At 43.5% G+C, this 19,483-nt stretch overlaps 1 long non-coding RNA gene and 1 pseudogene across 1 annotated transcript in view; one reads left to right on the forward strand and one right to left on the reverse strand.

Moving 5' to 3' along the window:
• Window positions 1–19,483, reverse strand: part of LOC143434334 (uncharacterized) — a 314,842-nt gene that overhangs the window by 189,914 nt on the left and 105,445 nt on the right. The gene's annotated exons all lie outside the window — the stretch shown is intronic.
• Window positions 1,831–19,242, forward strand: LOC117719905 (small ribosomal subunit protein uS5 pseudogene; annotated as a pseudogene).

Genomic DNA, 19,483 nt, shown 5'->3' on the forward strand with positions numbered 1-19,483 from the left:
GAAGGCACTTTGCTGACTGAGCCATGGTTCCAGCTTCTACCTTATTTTCTGAGAACAGGTCTCTCCTGGGGCTCACCATTTCTACTAGGCTAGCTCAACAGTGAGCCCCCTGTTCCGACCCCCGAGTGCTGGGCTACAGATGCATGCTTGACTTTTCTGTGAATGCTAGAGAATCTGAACCTCATGTTTACACTAGCAAGTATTTTACACACTCAACCAACCCCCGTCACCAGGCCTACAATGCTAAAACAAAACAAAACCGTATAGTTTGGATATAAAACTTTCCCTCTTCTAGTGTATAATTCATGCTTCTAGTGTATTCACAAGGTATACAACCAAGACATTTCATAATTCCGGGAAGAAATTCTGCACCGGACTCTCTTCTTTCTGGCACTTGGCACCAACAAATCTACTCTCAATCTTTGCAGACATTGCATATGCATGAATTACACATTTGGGGTGCCTGGCGTGGCTCCAGGGCTTACCATGTCTTAGGCAGTGTCTGTTACTCATCATTACTTCTTGCCTCTGCTTCCCCCCTCTCCCCCCCGCCTTGACAGAAAGAGGATTTCAAGCTCTGAAGTTTTGAGTCGCCAAGGATGACTTTGTTCTCTGTTCTATCTGCCTTGGCTGGTGAGCCAGGTGCTGGCATGGCAGGTAGGCACCACCGTGCCTGGCATTATCTGGGGCAAAGATGGACCCTATGGCTTTATACATACTAAGCAAGCTCTCTACCAACTCAGCTGGATCCCCTACCCTTCATTCCTACTTCTCTTTAACTAGTATCGGATGGATATGCCCACACATCATCAGTTCATCACCTGATAGACACTTGGATAGCTCTACTGCACGAGGTTGGTGGGTTAGCTGGTTTGTTTGTTTGTTGAAGTAGGAGCTAATGAAGGGTTCTACACTATGTTTAGCTGTCACGGAACTGGTTTCTTTTAATCCAGATTCTACATCATTAATTCTAGAATATGAATGCAGATCCTGTAACATTTTCCTACCTGCTTTCCTCTCCAGTAATTCTGGAAGAGCACAAGCTGGTTACTTTAGCGAGCATCCTCATAGACTTGTCTGCTTTCTGTCACATGATTCCACTTGCCAGTTTTGGCAATAACACTATATGGGTAAGGCATGTACCTCCTATTGAACCATATCAGCACACACGTGTCACCCAATCAGTGACTCTAAACTCAGTCACTAGTTAGACAGTTGGCCAGATCTCCCACTGGGAAGACACCAGGGACCAAGGAAGATGCTGACTAAGCCCTCTAGAGCAGCCTGCTTTTATCACCAACTGTAGAGGTCATGAAGCTAAAAGCAATGTTCTCCCATTACTCTGCTGCAGACAACATTTCTGACAGATGGTCATGATGGTAATGTTTGCCTGAGGGATTTTTTTTTTTTTCAGGAATTTGGTAACTCAAAGCAGCTGAAACCCTTCTCCTGGGCCTCTGAAAGTGTTTGATGGGTGACCTGCTGATATCAAAGAACAAACATCTACCCTCAGAACACTCGTGCCACTAATTTATGAATATGACCCAGGAAGAAACATAAGTTTGATTGCATATGTGCAGTCAATTAATGACTCCACTTTTCTCACCTCCTGTCACCTTTCCTTACCCCATAGATCGCCCATAACCCAAAGCCCTGTTCTTTGGTTGTTCAAAGTGGAGTTGAGAACTGGGTTTCCCATTTCCTTCCACGCGGCCTCCTTGTGAATAAACACACTTTTGCAGTGATTGGCATGCTACATGGGAGACAAAACGGGCTTGGTTCAACAATACACACTTTCCTTTTGCATAATAATAAGCTCAGTGATACTGTATGGATTCCATTTTCCCAGTGGTTCTAAGCATCTTCGTCATCATCATCATTGTCATCATCATCACCACTATCATAATCAACATCCTCATTATCACCACCTCCACCACCACCATCATTTCACAGTACTCGGATGGTACCCAGTACTTGGATGGTTTCACTCACGCTAGATAAGCACTCTACACTGAGACAGCTCTCTAAACCTCCAACAATGGTTCCAACACACTGTCTGAATCCATTATCCATCACAGGATTTTTTTTAAATGGGGATACATTCATTGTGCCAACATTATGGAGTACACTTTGACAAATCAAGGCAAGTATGATGTGTCTAGGTATTCATTCTCTGTCCATCCCTCCTGCCCTCCTTCTCTCCCTTCTTCCTTCCATCCCTCCCTCTCTTGTTCTCTCTCTTCCCCTCTCTCTTTGCCCCTCCCCCAAAATCTTGTTATTTAACTCAGTCTGTCCTTGAACTGATGATCCTCATGCCTCAGCCTCCTGAGTTCTGAATTACAGGGATGCCTCTCGTGTGAAGTTTCTAGGCAATCTAATTAAATAGAACCCCACTATCTATGTGGGCCTGCCATCAACAAAGCATCATGATGCAGCCTCTATCTGTATTATAAAAGCTCTAACAACAGTAATCTGACTTTTCTGATTCTGTAATTTCTCCCATATATAGACTCTGATATTTTGTAAAGGAAAAGAAGAAATAAAGAGGGAAGATAGCCAAGTGTGGTGGCACACACCTTTAATGTCAGCACTTGGGAGGCAGAGGCAAGCAGATCTCTGATTTTGAGGCTAGCCTTTTCTACAGAGAGAGTTCCAAGATAGCCAGGGTGACAGAGAAACCCTGCTGAGAGAGGGGGGAGGGAGAGGGAGAGAGAGAGGAAGAGGAGGAGGAACAGGAGGAGGAGGAGGAAGAGGAGGAGGAGGAGGAGGAAGAAGAGGAGGAGGAGGAGGAGGAGGAGGAGGAGGAGGAGGAAGAAGAAGAAGAAGAAGAGAGAAGAAAAGAAAGAAGAAAGGGAGTTGTCCTTAATCTACTCCATCTTTTTAACCACTCTGACTCAAAAGATTTTTTTTTTTTTTTTTTTTTTTTTTTTTTTTTGAGACTCAGTCTCACTGTATAAACCTTGCTGTTCTAGACTCACTATGAAGACTGGGTTGGCCTTGAACTCATAACTGATCTAGCCAAGTCAAAAGATTCTAGGCAGTCAAATGCAAGCCAAATGTGGTTGTGCATACCTATAATTCTATCCTTTCCTTCCTTCTTTTCTTCCTCTTTCCCTCCTTTCTTCCTACCTCTCCCTCTCTTTCTCCCTCCCCTCCTCTTTCCCCCTCACCCCTGTGCTGTGCCAGGGCTCATCCATGTTCATCTGTAACCACTGAACTACACTCAGGCTTTTCTCCCCATCTTTTCACCTGTTCTTCTGTCTTTAGCTCCTACCCAACTCAATGTCCCTTTGCCAGGTTTACCTTTCCTAAGGCCATGAACACAGACAGCCCCTCCCATGAACTCTTCCCATCTTATTCTGTGATTCTCCACAGAGCACAGTAACCTGACAATTATACAACTCCGGTTGGTAATTAGATGCTTTGTGCGATTCTCCCCTGGTGGAACAGAAGCACCCGGGGCAGTAGCCAGGATTTTTTACCACATGCCTGGTGCCAGCACAGTGTCTGCACATAGTGGGCAATCAAGAAATGTCTGTTCCTCAAATGCACAAATGAAAGAATTAAAAGGAATAGCTAACTTTATTACTGACCAAGACTGAACAGAATGCAGAATCCATACAGAAATGAATACTGAATCAAGTTCATTACTGACATGAATAATTGGAAACCCCATTTCCTGTTCTCATCGTCTTTCCTGGGGTCTTTGAAAAGATAGTTTGCATAGAGGAAATTGCACTTTTAATGACAAATTTGGGGACAATCTGCTCAGAATAGGCAGGAATTCATAATGAAATTAGGCCTGCTTAGGCTGGTCTCCTCTCGCTTCCTTCCCTCCTGGTTTCAGCTGGCGTCTCTCACAGTAGCAGCAGCAACCTCTCCATGCTGTCTCTTGCCAAGTTCATCAAACTGGCATGGAACAGGAGAGCACCAGGCTGGGAGAAAGAGGGCTTCCCTTGTGCCATCATTAAAGATGTGTGTCCCTAAGTTATGGGCATTTATTGTCATCCTAAATGGGTCCTTAAGCCTCCTTCACATTCTAACCTCAGGCATCTAAATTCCTGACCAGAGCCTGTGCCAGGACTGCGCATTCATCCTGAATTTGAGAGAACATGACAGAGCCGAGTGTGGGCCCTGAGAATTTGATGCACTCAACAATTTACCCTGAGGACATCATTTTAGGGTAAAGTACAGACACATCAAGAAGTTTCAACTCTTCGATTTTATGGGGGGTGTGGGGGGACATCCTAACATCTGAGACATCTATGAGTCTTCAAAATCAAGGGAGATAGTTATAATAACTCTTACAAATCAGGTCAGTCTTACTTTTTTATGAACTTTGGTTTTGACATAAGTCTAAATTCAAAACTTTGACAGGACAATGACAGTGGTGACCTGGCTCCAAATTGGGTTTTCAGTCCCCTTGCTGGGGGTAGAAGGGTGTTATAGCTCACTGGATTCAAGTCCTTACTCATCACTTACTAGCTGACACATGGAGTATATACACCTCCCTTCTATGACTCAGTTTGCTTAACTGGAATATGTGCATATGGACATACCCTAGAGATAATATTTGATACCTCATGATTGTGCCGAGGTTTGGAAAGGATGTGATGCTCTTACTTTCAATAATAAAATAACAATAGTCATAAAAAATAATAACAGCGGGAGTAGCAACTACTAACAGTTATTGGGTACTTACTGTGTACCAAAGAATAAGCTAAGCCCTTCGCATGAACTATTTGTAACCTCAAAATAGCCTTTTAAAGTAAGTTACTATGAATGCTTCCATTTTATATATGAAGAGACGGAGGTACAAATTAAATAATTGGCCGGGGTACCAAGTAAGCAAATGGTAAGCATAGGATTTAAATTATGAGGGCAGGGGTGTGACAGCACACACACAAGGATCTGATTTTTGATCTCTGGATGTCTATGGTTCCTTCTAGGAGGCTCTTTGTCATTTGAGAGTAAGGGGAGAGAATGGGGGAAAGTAAGCGAGAGAAGAAATGAGAAAGCTCTGAATGCAGTTCCCCACATAACACGGAGTAGACTGCAAGGGGGACATGGAGTGATCAGTAGGCGCTCACTGGGAATTCCCAGTCTAGGTCAGGGATAGAGAGAGAGAAAGAAAGGGAACGAGAGCACACAAAACTTCACATGCAAAGAAGCACAAGGAAGAGGGCAAATATTAGAACACGCCAGGGCACAGCAAATGAAAGAACCGGGTGACAATAGGGAGCATGGAGCCTGGCTTTGGCTACTTTGTGGGTTCTTATTTCTTCTACTGTTCTCTACCCTTTCAATCCCTTAATACTAGATAGGGGAGAGAAAAAAAAGATCAGAGGGAAAGGGGACAACATTATTGTTTGACTACTTCCTGCTGATTAAGAGTGTAGAGCTCCTTGGGGTAAGTTTGATCTTCACCATAAGGATATCTAATTTCTTATTTCCTCTTTGCCTGCACAAGTACTTAAACCACAACCAATAGCAACCAACCAACAAGCCACCAACAGCTCCCAGCTCCTGGGGCCCTAGCATTTATATACCCTCTGAAGAGGTAGGTGAGGTCTGGGTGTCCATGAGCCTGGAAAGCACACTAAGAACAATGTACTTTATCCACTGAGGGTTTAGCGCCTTCAGGGTCACACATTCAAGGAGAAGGCATGAAGGAGAAACAAAAAACCAACACAAGTGTGACACTCAGACTGATGAGACCCAAGGAAAGGAGACAGTCAGAGGCTTCTAGAATTATCCAGACAAGAGGTGAGGGACACCAAAATGAAAAGCCCATCAGAGAAGGGAGAGAAAAACTGAGGCTTAAAGGCTTAGTGGTGAGTCGGGACTGGTTTGGATGCCCATTATATGGATCCCTCCCCAAAGACTTTAAGTTAGGCACCACCATCATGGCTGCTTCATAGAATGGAAAGCACAAACTTTATCTGAAAGATAAAGGAGATCTCAAGAACCAGGGTGAGGGGAAGTGGAGCCTGTCTCACTTCAAAGGATCTGCTCTGCTTTTGAAAGTGGAAGAGAAGCATGGGGTGAGACAGGAAGGTCAGGTTTCATGCTCAGGAGACCAGAGGTGTGGTAGGGCCATTAACTGAGATACATATGAGCAGACAGACAGATAGGAAAAGGTGGGAAGTCTGAACTTGACATTCTTGAACAGGACATTCTGCGGTTATCACTGAGTGCATACTGCAGCTATGGGAGAAGCTGATCTGGGAGTATAGAATGATCTTTCTGGTTAAAGCCACAGGGAGAAATGAAATCAGAAAGACCGAGTATTCAAAGAGCTGAGCCCAGAACCCCAGGGAGCACTGACTGCTAAGGGCTCACGAAGGGACAGGAGGCTGAGACAGACCTCGGAAACAATGGAGCAGAAGGTCACACGGAGCAAGTTTCCAGAAAGGCAAACTGGTCAACAGAGTCTAATGCAGCACAGCCGACAGAAAGGATGCTCATGATGTCCCCTGAGGTTTGCAACTAGGATGTCACCAGTGGTCATGGTGAGAACTCAGTGAACTCTGCCCCTTCACAGAGGCCACCTCTGCAAAAGATGGCAGATGGAGGAAATCAACAGCCCCGAGAGACTCCTGTTGGTTTATTTAATATGTGGAGCACAAACGTGTTTATAGGTGGAGGGAAAGAAGCCCACAGAGATGGAAGGATTTAATCAACAGGAAGGACCAGAGATTCTGGGGGAGAGGATGGGAAGAGGAGGGGGAAAAAAGACACTAAGGTCAGCAACTAAAATATATTTAGCAGTTAAAATGAACTAACTCACCATGATGTTACAGTTAACGGTCAGAGAAGAAGAGAAGAGACGTAAAATCCTAGAGAATCTTTATGAGTGTGCACATGCAGGCATATATGTGTGCACAATACACGTGTGCTGAAGAGCTCATTATAGAGAACAAGAATAGCTTATTTAACAATTTAGCTGTAGCAGACAAATCATCTAGGGGGAAATTTAGGTTCTTATATTCTTTAGTCCTTGAGCTGGAGCCCAGGGCCTAGCTCTCCACTACTGAACTACGCTCCCATCCCTAGAGTCTTACAATACACCAAAACACATTGCAGATGGGTCAAAGTTTGAAATCTGTGATGTGAATCTATACTTTTGAAAAAGACATAAGAAAACATCAGTATGCTTTTGGATGGGGTCAAGTTGCTCTAAACATCTGAGTACATGTGAATGGAGTCTCAACTATTATTCTTAGAGGTTGGCTCAGTCTGGTAAGCAAGTGAGCTATCATGGCTGACATGTGGAAGGGGGAGGGGCAAGAGCAGAAGTATCCTGTGTGATCTGACTTGCCTCGGGGTGTAGACAGACCTTCAGGAGCAGTTGCATCACTCAGAATAAGATGACAGGGGGGAACTAACGGGAAAACGGGGATAGAAATAGACAAGACAACAATGAGGCATAAACCCTTCTGCCCCCAAAAGATTTAAGGGCAAAACACGAAGCAGTAGCAACCATGGCCATCACATGATGGATGTATCTCATTTATATGAGGTTGGTTTTACAAATAATGATTTAGTTCCAAATGACTCAGAGGGTGAGTTTTGTAATACAGTGACAGCAGCGTAGTCTTTGAATCTCCCCCAGATCTCCACGTAAGAACATTTCTATTGTAAAATAGAAGAGCAGGAGGAGATATATAGATATAGATATAGATATAGATATAGATATAGATGAGATATAGATATAGATATAGATGAGATATAGATATAGATGAGATATAGATATAGATGAGATATAGATATAGATATAGATGAGATATAGATATAGATGAGATATAGATATAGATATAGACATAGACATAGACATAGACATAGATATAGATATAGATGAGATATAGATATAGATATATCTCAGGACCAAAATCCAACAATGAAGATATTGAATCCTGTGGCTCTGTGTGTAGCACAGGGGCAGATGGTGTCATGCCATGAGCTTGGGTAACCCTGCTGCTACGCATTGTTCTTAAGCCTGCTCTGCTTGGTGCCTATAGCTTGCTTCAGCAGATGATTTGTGTGAAAACTTCCTAGGGTCTCTAATGCATTTTAGGATTTGCCCTGAAAGCTTTCCACATAGACTTTTCAGGGCCCCCACCAGAGTTTGCCGCTGTTAGCTATCATCTGAACCCACAGGCTTTTCTCTAGAATCTTAGTGAAACCTTTCATGACCTCGACTGCATCACCTTTTCATTCTGAGGTCTGCGAATGCAGCAGCATGCGGGTGAGGCTGTCTTCTTTACTTTTCTATCGCCGTGTGATAAAAACACCACGGCCAAGGCAACTTACAGAAGAAAGCGTTTCATTTGGCTTATGGTTTCAGGCTGTGGATGGCCGTACATATGCTCCTCAAAAAAACAAAAAACAAAAGGAACATGAAAGACCTTTGAAAATGTCATATGGAAACTACTGCTGCAGAAGCGCCTTAAAATATTTATGCACACATATATAGAAGGAGTTAGCCTATAACCGAGAAAGCAGTGCCTCTCACAGTCACCATAGTGTGGAGACCGGATGAAGTCCTGAATGAATGTGGATCAATGTGAGCATGGCCATGCCACAGCTCAGGCTCTGCCGACTGGCAAAGCCTTTCCCTGGCCTGAGGGTGTTAATGGCCATTGATCTTTAGCTAAAACCAGTGTGTGGAGAAAAAGTATTAATGGAAGCTTCCTCCTCTGAGATGACAGCAATCTGAGACTACTCCCTACAGAGACCTCCCACTGGGGTTAGTTTAACCCACCTGGGTCAATGTAAAAGATAAATGCACTGAGTTTTCCAGCTGTGTGTGTATCTCTGTGTGTGTGTCTGTGTGTATAAAGTATTAGCTAAATTAAATCAATTACTTTCCATTAGATTAACTTCATCTTTTAGGTGTATATCTCTCTCTCTGTTTTTCTGTCTCTGTGTGTCTCCATCCTTCTCCTTCCTCCCTCTCTCTCTCTCTCTCTCTCTCTCTCTCTCTCTCTGTGTGTGTGTGTGTGTGTGTGTGTGTGTGTGTGTGTGTGTGTGTGTGTGTATTGAGTATACTGCACAGTAGCAGGCTGGGCAATGTAGTGGTTGGAATATGTATGTTTGGCACTGTTAGAAGTGTGGCCTTGTTAGAGTAGGTGTGGCCTTGTGGAGGAAATTTGTCACTGTAGGTGTGGGACTCCTCCTAGCTGCCTAGAAGACAGTAGTTTGTTTCTGGCTTTCTTTGGATGAATATGTTGAACTCTCAGCTCCTCCTACACCATGTCTACCTGGATGCTGCCATGCTTCTGCCTTGATGATAAAGGACTGAACCTTTGAACCTGTAAGCCATCCCCAATTAAATGTTGTCCCAATTTAGAGTTGCCTTGGTCATGGTGTCTTTTCACAGCAATGAAACCCTACCTAAGATAGGCAGTAACTCCAGTTTTCCTAATGTTTCCTTAGGTTCGGTCTTTAAGAACATGGCTTAATAGATTGGTCTTGGAGCAACCCTGGATTGCCAGGCCCCAAATTCCATGGTTGAGCCATTAGAATCACCCTTTTCCCCTGACTCAGACAGATCCCCTACTCCACAGAAGACTGGGAAATAAGAAGACTTACTTACTGTTTTCCAGGGAGGGAAAACAAGGAGAAGCTACCATGACTGCTCCTGTGTGTCAGATACATGCAGAGGGATACCTCTGAAATCCAAGAGAAGACTGAATGAAGGCATTTACCACTTTATCATTTAATGCCCCTCCCCCCCCCCCAGCCTTTTTTTCCCTTTGAGGATTAAGATAACTCCAGTTCCAAGAGAATACAATGCCCTCTATGGCCTCCATGGGTACTGCATACATGTGGTAAACAGACAAACATGCAAACAAAATATCCGAGTACATATAAAATAAAATGAATATTTATTGTACAAAAAGTATAGCGTTTCACATAAATGTAACAACCTTACATCTGCAAAAGCCCATCCTCTCTATTTTCATTCAGCATGTAACTGCTTTTTTGTAAACAGTAAACAATGCTAAATTACAACATTCAGTGCCCTCATTAAAAGGAAGAAGAAGGGGAAACTAGCCTGTTTGTTCAAATATCCACGTTCAAAACTCTTCAGCCCAGTCTGAGGAATTAGACCTCCTTAATCTCATTCTTAGGAACCTTGTAGCATTGTAACATGTCTCGTAGCGTTGAAGGCTGGCCACTAAGGCTCTTCCCTTCACTGACCTAAAAATGTCCCTTTCCAACAACACCTTCTCCCTCTTTTCTTATTTTATTTATTTAGTTGTTTATTTATGTATTTATATATTTACATATTTATTTATTTTGCTTATTTGTTTTTCTGTCTGTTTTTTTCCAATGCTGTATGCCAAGCTCAGGGCCTTGGATGGCAATATCCTACCAGCCATTTACCCCTGAGCAACACTGCCAGCCTCTTGTGTATACTCTGGGAGGCACATGATTCCGGGCTGAAGGTGGCTATTTTTAAATGTCTGTACTTGAAGTTATGGTTTTCCATTGTCAAGTGTCTGGAGACAAGGAAGTCCATGGCCATTCTGATTTCTCTCTAGCTGTTTTATCTTTTTCCTTTCTGCTAATGGCTGTGCTATCTGGGTACAGTTTTCTCCATACTTTTTCTGGTTGGAGGTCACTGGATTTCACAAATGATTCAATGAACAGATCTAATGAATATAAGCCATAATTCCTTCAGATGTTTTTTTTTCTAGTTCTTACTCTGTGATTCTTCACTTGTGCCCTAGAGAATGAGAATGAAGTGTATTACAGAGTCTCAGACTCTAATATTTCTCCTTGCTGTATATGCTATTATCTTACTATGTTAAGATCTTGATTTGAATGACTTTGAATCCCTACTTCTATGTCCCCTGAGGAGGTGACAGCTGATGGTTTTGTTGAGCTCTGTACTCCAGACTCTGACCTGCATAGAGACCATCCCATACAAGTACAACTCAAAGAGCTGCAATAATTTTGTATAGAGTTATGAAGTGTTCTGAACACTTCCACTTTGATATATCCAGCTTTATAAATATAGACTCCCTTCCAATCATGTCTGTCAACTCTTGCTGATCTATCTCCACTGACCTGGAGTTGTTATCTGTGTGAGTTGATGTGAATAGAATTAGTTTAATATTGTTGGAAATGATTCACCCCCTTTTTTTTTTCTTGTGGAGAGATTGACAAGCACTTACTTCCAGAGATTATTTTGGCTGTGGGACTAATAAATGTTATCAGCGGTCAATGGCTGAAGCATGGAAATCAATCATGAAGCTGAAATATGTGCCAAGAAAGAGTTGGCCACATGGCTCGTACTAAAGGAGGAGAGATGGAGAGAGGTAAACAGGGATTAGACTTGAGTGTGAAGGTCAAATAAACAGAAACTTACTAAGGCACTGGATGTTATGTGTGACTTTAAGACATTCCTGGGGTGGGGGTGAAGTCACAAACTTTGTCTTTCAATGAACTCCAAAAGATTCAAGCAATTGGAGTGGGCTAATCTCCAAGTTTGAACCTCCAGTTAGATATTAAAAAAAAACAATCAAGAATGTGGCCAGATCCATCTCCAGAACTCTGGAGGTAAGGGCTTTGGAGATAAAGTCACAAATCTGGAGTCTTGATATACAGTGTAGAACAGGGTGATGTTTTAAAAGCTTAGTTGATGAGATTAGTCAATGGTAGACACTAACATTGCCCAAGGCCCTACATTTGCTTGCCAGCATAGCAGATAATAATCACTGTTATCATCGTTGTTGTTGTTAATGTTAAAGGATGGGAGAGAAAAGGAAAGAGCCCCACTGAAGAAAGTGAAGATGGAGACAGAAGGCATTGGGAACAGTCTTAGATTGGCCAAACTCTTTGAGCGGAGAAGAGCTCAACAAAAGAAAAAGCCAAAGAAGATCCAGTGACCCAGGAAGAGAAGCCCAATCAGGAGGAGCACAGTCAGGTGCTGCTGTTAAGGACAGTAAGAGAGGACCAACTATTGGAGTGCACTGGGAGGCACACCTACGAATGACGGGCAGAGTCCTGCATTGCAGTGGGAGGGTGGGGGTGCTAAAGAGGAGGTTCAGACAGCAGAAAGGACAAAGTTTTACTGTGAATGGGGGAAGATTGAGACAGTGGCTGGGGGCGGGGACCAAGAGAGAGGAAGCACCTCTGGTTTACTGTCAGAGCTACCAGGGCACAGCTGGACATGAACTGGAGACTGTCACCAAGCTGTGTGGCCTATTCTTTTCCTTACTGTTTATGTTCCTAAAGACGAGAAAAGGATACGACTTGCTATCCTGTCTTGTTAATGATGCAATGACCAGTGAGAGCCAAATCCCATTGTTATCTGATTCTAAACAGGTACCTCCTGAGTCTTCATTTAACACCTGTGTAAAATGTTAACTCTTTTACACAGATATCTTTTACATAGATAGCAGAAGCCCTACCTAGGGAGGTCATTTCCTCTGGGTGGGAAGGTAGTCGATCCTTTCCATGATAAATTACAAAGGACTTTCCTATCACTCAAAGGTGTCACTCATATGCCTCTGTTTCTAATAACACTGAATGGATTCTAAAGATAATAAACACAGAACATAGCCAAAGACACTTCCATCTTCCTGGCTTCATTAATATCATTAATGCATCTGGCTTTCCATTTGTGTACTCAGGGACCACTCTGGATATCACACTGTAGCTAATATAACCGCAACCACTTTAAGATCTATCTCAGCACTGGAAAACCATAAGCACCAGTGACCCAAACTGGTCTCAGTATCTATGTTACGGATGTGAAGATAGTCCACACCTCCGGCAGCTTCCGGCTACCAGGGATAGTTAAATTGCATAAGCAGGTGTCCGAGCAAAGTCCAAGAGGTTAATAACGGACAGCTCGACTTTATCTGTGGCCAGGGAGGTGGACTCGGCACTGTCAGCACCAGGCAAACACACAGCATAGTGTTTCCCAAGAGAGATAAGTCAGAGAGAGGTGTGCCTGCTGGGGTTGTCTGCTGCTTTCCCAGGCCTTATCTGGGCACAATAATCACACTCTGCCCCTCTGGCTTGTTCAGGTGAGCTAACAGTACTCTAAACAAAGGAAACTCTTAGACATTTAAATTTCTTCTGAAATCTGGTAAAAGATCAGGCAACCCTCCCAAATCCATGAACTAGGCCTGGCATGTAAGTTAGAGCGGCTTAGCATGCCAGGCCTTGGGTTCAAACCCTAGAACCATCAAAACAGATCACATTTCCCATCTGAACTCAAAGCTTTGAGAGCTGTGACACGTGACACACAGAGGCATTTGTTTAAGGGCCAGACTCGCATTGTTCTCACTTTCAGGTCTAGAATTTTCCCAGTGATAAAGCAACAGCAGACATAGACAGATACTTCCTAGTGTGTTGTGTGGTTCAGGATGCTGTCCCAACAGGCAGACACATCATAGTGTTATCCCAGTAAGACTCACCAAAATGAACAGAAGACAGCACTGTGCTTACAAGTTAAAAAGAAACAAACCAGGGCAGCCTTCATACATTCATGTATGTTGCCATCCTACCCCAGGGAAGCAGAATTTGTGTTCTCTTTCATAAAGTAATGTTCCTTTTCTGGTTTTCTGGTTCCTCTGTACGTGTGTGCATGTGAGGACATGTGTGTGTGTATGTGTGTGTGTGTGTGTGTGTGTGTGTGTGTGTGTGTGTGTGTGTATGCGAGCACGCACATGTATGTGTGCGGGCATGTGAGGGCATGTGTATGTGTGCACATGTGTGTGAGTGCATGTGTAAGTGTGTGTATGTATGTGGGGGGTTGATGTTGGGTGCTTTCCTCAATTGCTCTCAATCTTACTTTTGAGATGGGGGTCTCACTAAACCTGGACCTCACTGACTAAGCACCACTGGCTGGTAGTAAGCCCCAGTGGTCCTCCTGGCTTCATTTCTCCAGAGCTGGCGCTAGCACTGCTGTATTATTATGACATTACTGTGTCTGGTGGTGGCTTCTTCTTCTTCTTCTTCTTCTTCTTCTTCTTCTTCTTCTTCTTCTTCTTCTTCTTCTTCTTCTTCTTCTTCTTCTTCTTCTTTCTCCTTCTTCTTCTCCTTCTCCTTCTCCTTCCTTCTCCTTCCTTCTCCTTCCTTCTCCTTCTCCTCCTCCTCCTCCTCCTCCTCCTCCTCCTCCTCCTCCTCCTCCTCCTCCTCCTTCTCCTTCTTCTTCAGAAAGAGGGACAGAGGGGGTTCTCACTATTTAGTACTGGCTGTTCTGGAACTCAAGCTGGCCTTGAATTTATAGCCTCTTGAGTGTTGGGATTAAAAGTATGCACCACCATGGCCAGAGTGCACCTGGCTTTTTACATGGATGCTGAGAATGAAACTCAAGTCCTCATGTTTGTTCAAGAAGGTCTTTACTAACTGAGCCATCTCCCCAGGCTCTTCCTCCTCTTCTTCCTCTTCCTCCTCCTCCTCTGCCTCCTCCTTCTCCTCCTCCTCTTCTTCTTCCTCTTCTTCTTCTTCTTCTTCTTCTTCTTCTTCTTCTTCTTCTTCTTCTTCTTCTTCTTCTTCTTCTTCTTCTTCTTCTCCTCCTCCTCCTCCTCCTCCTTCTCCTCCTCCTCCTCCTCCTTCTCCTTCTTCTTCTTCATTTTATTCTTCTTTTTGAGAAAGAGAGATGGAGGGAGGAGGGGGAGTCTCACTATTTAGTACTGGCTGTTCTGGAACTCAGGCTAGCCTTGAACTGATAGCCTCTTGAGTGCTTGGATTAAAGGTATGTACCACCATGGCCAGAGTGCACCTGGCTTTTTACATGGATGCTGAGAATGGAATTCAAGTCTTCATGTTTGTCCAGGGAGGTCTTTACTAACTGAGCCACCCCCCTAGGCTCTTCTCTAGCATCTTAACCATTTAGAAATGGCAGCTCCTCCACACTGGCCTTTCTACACATATACAAAGCAAGTATGAGAAAGTCTCACTTCCTTCCAGCATCTGAAACCTAAAAGGCTGCCTGGGCCAAAGTTGCAGAGGAGTGGAAATACAGAGGAATCTAGGAGAAGGCCTGATGCAAGGCGACCAAGACCTCCCTGGAAAAGTGCTGGCAAACAGCAGCCGGGGAAATGTGGCACAAAATAGAAACAAGATCTGGGCAGGAGCTAAGTCTTTCTTTCCCCACATGGGAAGATTAAAAACTAAATTCTACCATACCCTACCAAAAAAAATCTTTTTCATTCTCTATGACTGAAAATTTTACCTGTGAAAATTCAACCACCCATTTTCTCTAGAAGAAAAGAAAGGGAAATATTAATGTCGTTCTAATAAAGAATCGTCTAAACAAACAATAAGAAATACAATGGAAGTCAGGCCTGGTGGTATGGGGCCTCTAATTCCAGCCACTCAGGAGGCTGAGATGGGGTCAAAAGTTCAAAGCTTGCTTGAATTTAAGGCCAGCTTGGACAGCTTAATGAGGCCTTGGCTCAGAATTTAATTTAAAAAAAAATAATATTTAAGAAAGGGGTGTGGAGGGGTGCAACTCGGCAGTAGAGTGCTTCTTGGTGTACAAGAGGTTCTAGCATCAATCCCTAGAACTAGTATCAGGAAACAAAGCAAAAAATGCAGGTGTGATGGTGTACACTTTTAATCCCTGCACTCAGTAGGCAGAGGCCATCTATCTGGTCTACCTAGTGAGTTCCAAGTCACTTGGAGGTAATAATGAAACCCTGTCTCAAAAACAAAACAAAAAGGGAAATGTATTAAAAAAGTATATTAATTTGGCAACATGAAATTTTTAAATCTCTTTATGATATGACTTGACATAAAGAAGACATGCAACCAAGTGAGGAGCATGGAGACTGTTATGTTGCTGTCCAGGGCTCCTTTAGAACTGAAGATCAGCAGAAAATATACAACCGAACATAGACACATATCATCAACTAGCAACTTACTGAAAACACCAAAACGCTCTGTGTACAAGTGAATAGAAGCTTAATTTTATTAAAAACCTAGCAAATGTAAGCATTTTAAAAATGAGATGTATTTATCAATTATATTTTTAAAATATTTTAAATACTATAATATTAAGTGCTCATAGAAGCATGAAAAAAAAAAAAAACTCAGTTCTTCTGTGTTGCTACTGGTACTGTTGTTCATTTACGTGTTTAGAGAACAGTGCCTTAATCTTTGGTCTGCTGAATCTACACAGCTAAATCTGCAGAGCGTAAAGCCAGAGCATGTTTCAAAGGTGTGCCAGGGCCTGGGTGTAGCTCACTGAACTACTAAAGTGCTTGGCTAGCATGCAGGGTGCCCTGGGCTTGATCCTTAACCATTTCATGAAGGGGTCATGGTAGTACATGCCTCTAATCCCAGCACTCAGGAAGTGGACATGGGAGGATCAGCTATTCAAGACCATCATCTGATACTTAGCAAATTCAAGGGCAACCTGGCTAGAAACCCTGTTAAGGAGGTAGGGAGGGAAGAAGGGAGGGAGACAGGGAGGGAGACAGGGAGGGAAGGAGGGGAGAAAGAAAGGGTGAGAGAGAGGGTTCATGTATACAATAATACCATCTAATAAATTGTTAAAATAAAAGTATTATATACTGTTATGGACAAATAGGGTTTATTAAACTGCATGCACACAATGTCATCCAGTAACTGATTCCTTATGGAAAGAAGGGAAGGACCCCAACTATAACAACACTTCAAGTCTAAGGCTCAGAAGTGACCATGACAAGACTTTCATCTGAGTAGTGAGAAAAACTATTTCCCATAGGTGGGAACATTTTACAATTGGAAAATATCAAGCACAATGTTTTGGGTCTGGTGAGTCTGATATAAACTAATCATTGTACTGTGTGCAGAACCATGCTCTGGGTAAACTTGGACTGGCCACATCTGTCTCATTTGTACTCCCACAATAGCTATAGGAAGTGCTGGGAAGGTACCAGCCTGTGATAAGATGCTGGCTGGTACAGCCCGGGCCCTGTTCCAACCTAAAAACAAGATGTCCTCTAATGCTTTCTCCCAGGGACTCTTAAAGCCCTGAGATATAAAGCCCATGCCAGGCTGCTTTCTGAGACTCTTGACACTATGTAAAACAAACACATGCAGGTGAGACTCCATCGCCCCAGGCAGTTTTTCTGTGCCTTAATGGACTAGTTCATAAGGAATTGGATCTAGACTTCTATGGACCCTCTACTCTTACCATGGGTAATAAATCCACTGTGTGCATGGGTCCTCTATCTCATTGAACACAGACAAACTGAAATCTGGTATCTGTGAATATACTCACACTGAGATGCTCAGGAAGAATGGGGGAAGTTATTCATTTTAAGAAAAAACAACACAGAAGAGAATTAAGACTTAACAAGAGTTAACTCCTGAAGGATTTGCCTAAGTAAAATATGAGAAAGAATATTCAGTCATGCAGCAGACTTGGGTGATGTCAACCAAATAGTAGAGGCTAAAAAAACAAGATCATAATAATAATAATATTTTTAAAATGTGTCAAGAAAACAGCATCAAAGAAACTGAAGAGTTGAGGATGATAACTACCATGAAACACTAAGGTATTCTTTGTAAAACCTTAGAACAGCCCATTTGGCTGGACAGTGGTGGCACACACTCTTAAATCCAGCATTTGGGAGGCAGAAAGGCAGGCGAATCCCTGTGATTTTGAGGTAAGCCTGGTATACAATTTTTTTTTTTTCTAGACAGCCAGGGCTACACAATGAAACTCCATCTCAAAAAACCAAAAGGGAGTTCAGGTCATACATTGTCAAGACTGGCATCTAAACAAACAAATCATATTGAGATCTAGATGGCATCACCCTCTTCTTGGGTATGTGTAAAACCCTAACAAAAAGCTTCCTGAACTGGTTGTTTTATTTGTTGTTGTTGTTGTTGTTGTTTTGGGTTTTTATTTTGTCAACCTGACAAAGGTAGAGTCATCTGGGAAGATGGAACATCAGTTAAGAAAATGTCTTCATCGGATTGGCCCACAGGCAAGTCTGTGGGGTACTTTCTTGATTAATGCTTGGCATAAGAAGGCCCAGCCCAGGCTGGAGAGATTGCTCAGTGGTTAAGAGCACTGACTACTCTTCCAGAGGTCCTGAGTTCAATTTCCAGCAACCACATAGTGGCCCACAACCATCTGTAATAGGATCCAATGCCCTCTTCTGGTGTATGTGAAGATAGTTATAGTGTACTCATACAAATAAAATAAATAAATCAGAAGGAGGAGGAAAGAAGGAAGGAAGGAAGGAAGGAAGGAAGGAAGGAAGGAAGGAAGGAAGGAAAGAAAGAAAGAAAGAAAGAAAGAAAGAAAGAAAGAAAGAAAGAAAGACTGAAAGCCCCAGCTCTAGGAGGTAGAGGTAGGTGGATCTCTGTGAGTTCAAGACTGCCCAGTTTACATAATGGGTTCCAGGACAGCCAGAGTTGTATAAAGAGACCCTGTCTCAAACAGCAACAACTAAAAGGGGGGCAAGATTAGGGGGCTGCGGTGGCTTCCATGGAGGATTCCAAAGTGGTCTTAGGGGCCATGGCTGTGGTCGAGGCCATGGGGCTCATGGAGGTAAAGCTGAAGAAGACAGGGAGTGGATCCCAGTCACCAAGCTGGGCCGCCTGGTTAAGAACATGAAGATCAAGTCCTTGGAAGAGATCTACCTGTTCTCCCTGCCCATTATGGAGTCTGAGATCATTGACTTTTTCCTGGGTGCATCCCTAAAGGATGAAGTTCTGAAAATCATGCCAGTGCAGAAGTAGACTCGGGCTGGCCAGTGGACCAGGTTCGAGGCTTCTGTCGCTATTGGGGACAACAGTGGTCACGTTGGTCTTGGTGTTAAGTGCTCCAAGGAAGTTGTCACTGCCATCTGAGGGGCCATCATCTTGGCCAAGCTTTCCATTGTCCCTGTGCAGACAGGCTACTTGGAGAACAAGATTGGCAAGCCCCACACTGTTCCATGCAAGATGACAAGCCACTGTGGCTCTGTGCTGGTGCACCTCAGAGGCACTGGCACCATCTCTGCTGCTGTGCTCAAGAAGCTACCAATGATGGCCGGCATAGACGACTGCTCCACTTCAGCCAGAGGCTACCCTGCCACCCTGGGCAACTTTACCAAGGCCACCTTTGATGCCATCTCCAAGACCTACAGCTACCTGACCCCTGCCCTCTGGAAAGAGACTGTGTTCACCAAGTCTCCTTATCAGGAATTCACTGATAATCTTGTGAAAACCCACACCAGAGTCTCTGTTCAGAGGACCCAGGCTCCAGCTGTGGCTACCACAGAAGAAAAATAAATGAATTAAGTCTGGGGAAAAGAAAGAGAGAGAGAGAGAGAGAGAGAGAGAGAGAGAGAGAGAGAGAGAGAGAGAGAGAACGAACGAACATGGGGAACAAGCCAGTAAGCAGCATTCTTCTGTGGCCTCTGCTTGACTTCCCTTGATGATGGACTATGACTGGGTTACATAAGCCAAATAAAGCCTTCCCTCTCCAGGTTGCCTCAGGTCAATGTTTTAGCACAACAACAAAAATCAAAGA

Source organism: Arvicanthis niloticus, chromosome 14 (genome assembly GCF_011762505.2).
Source record: "Arvicanthis niloticus isolate mArvNil1 chromosome 14, mArvNil1.pat.X, whole genome shotgun sequence".
Classification (NCBI taxonomy): Eukaryota; Metazoa; Chordata; class Mammalia; order Rodentia; family Muridae; genus Arvicanthis; species Arvicanthis niloticus.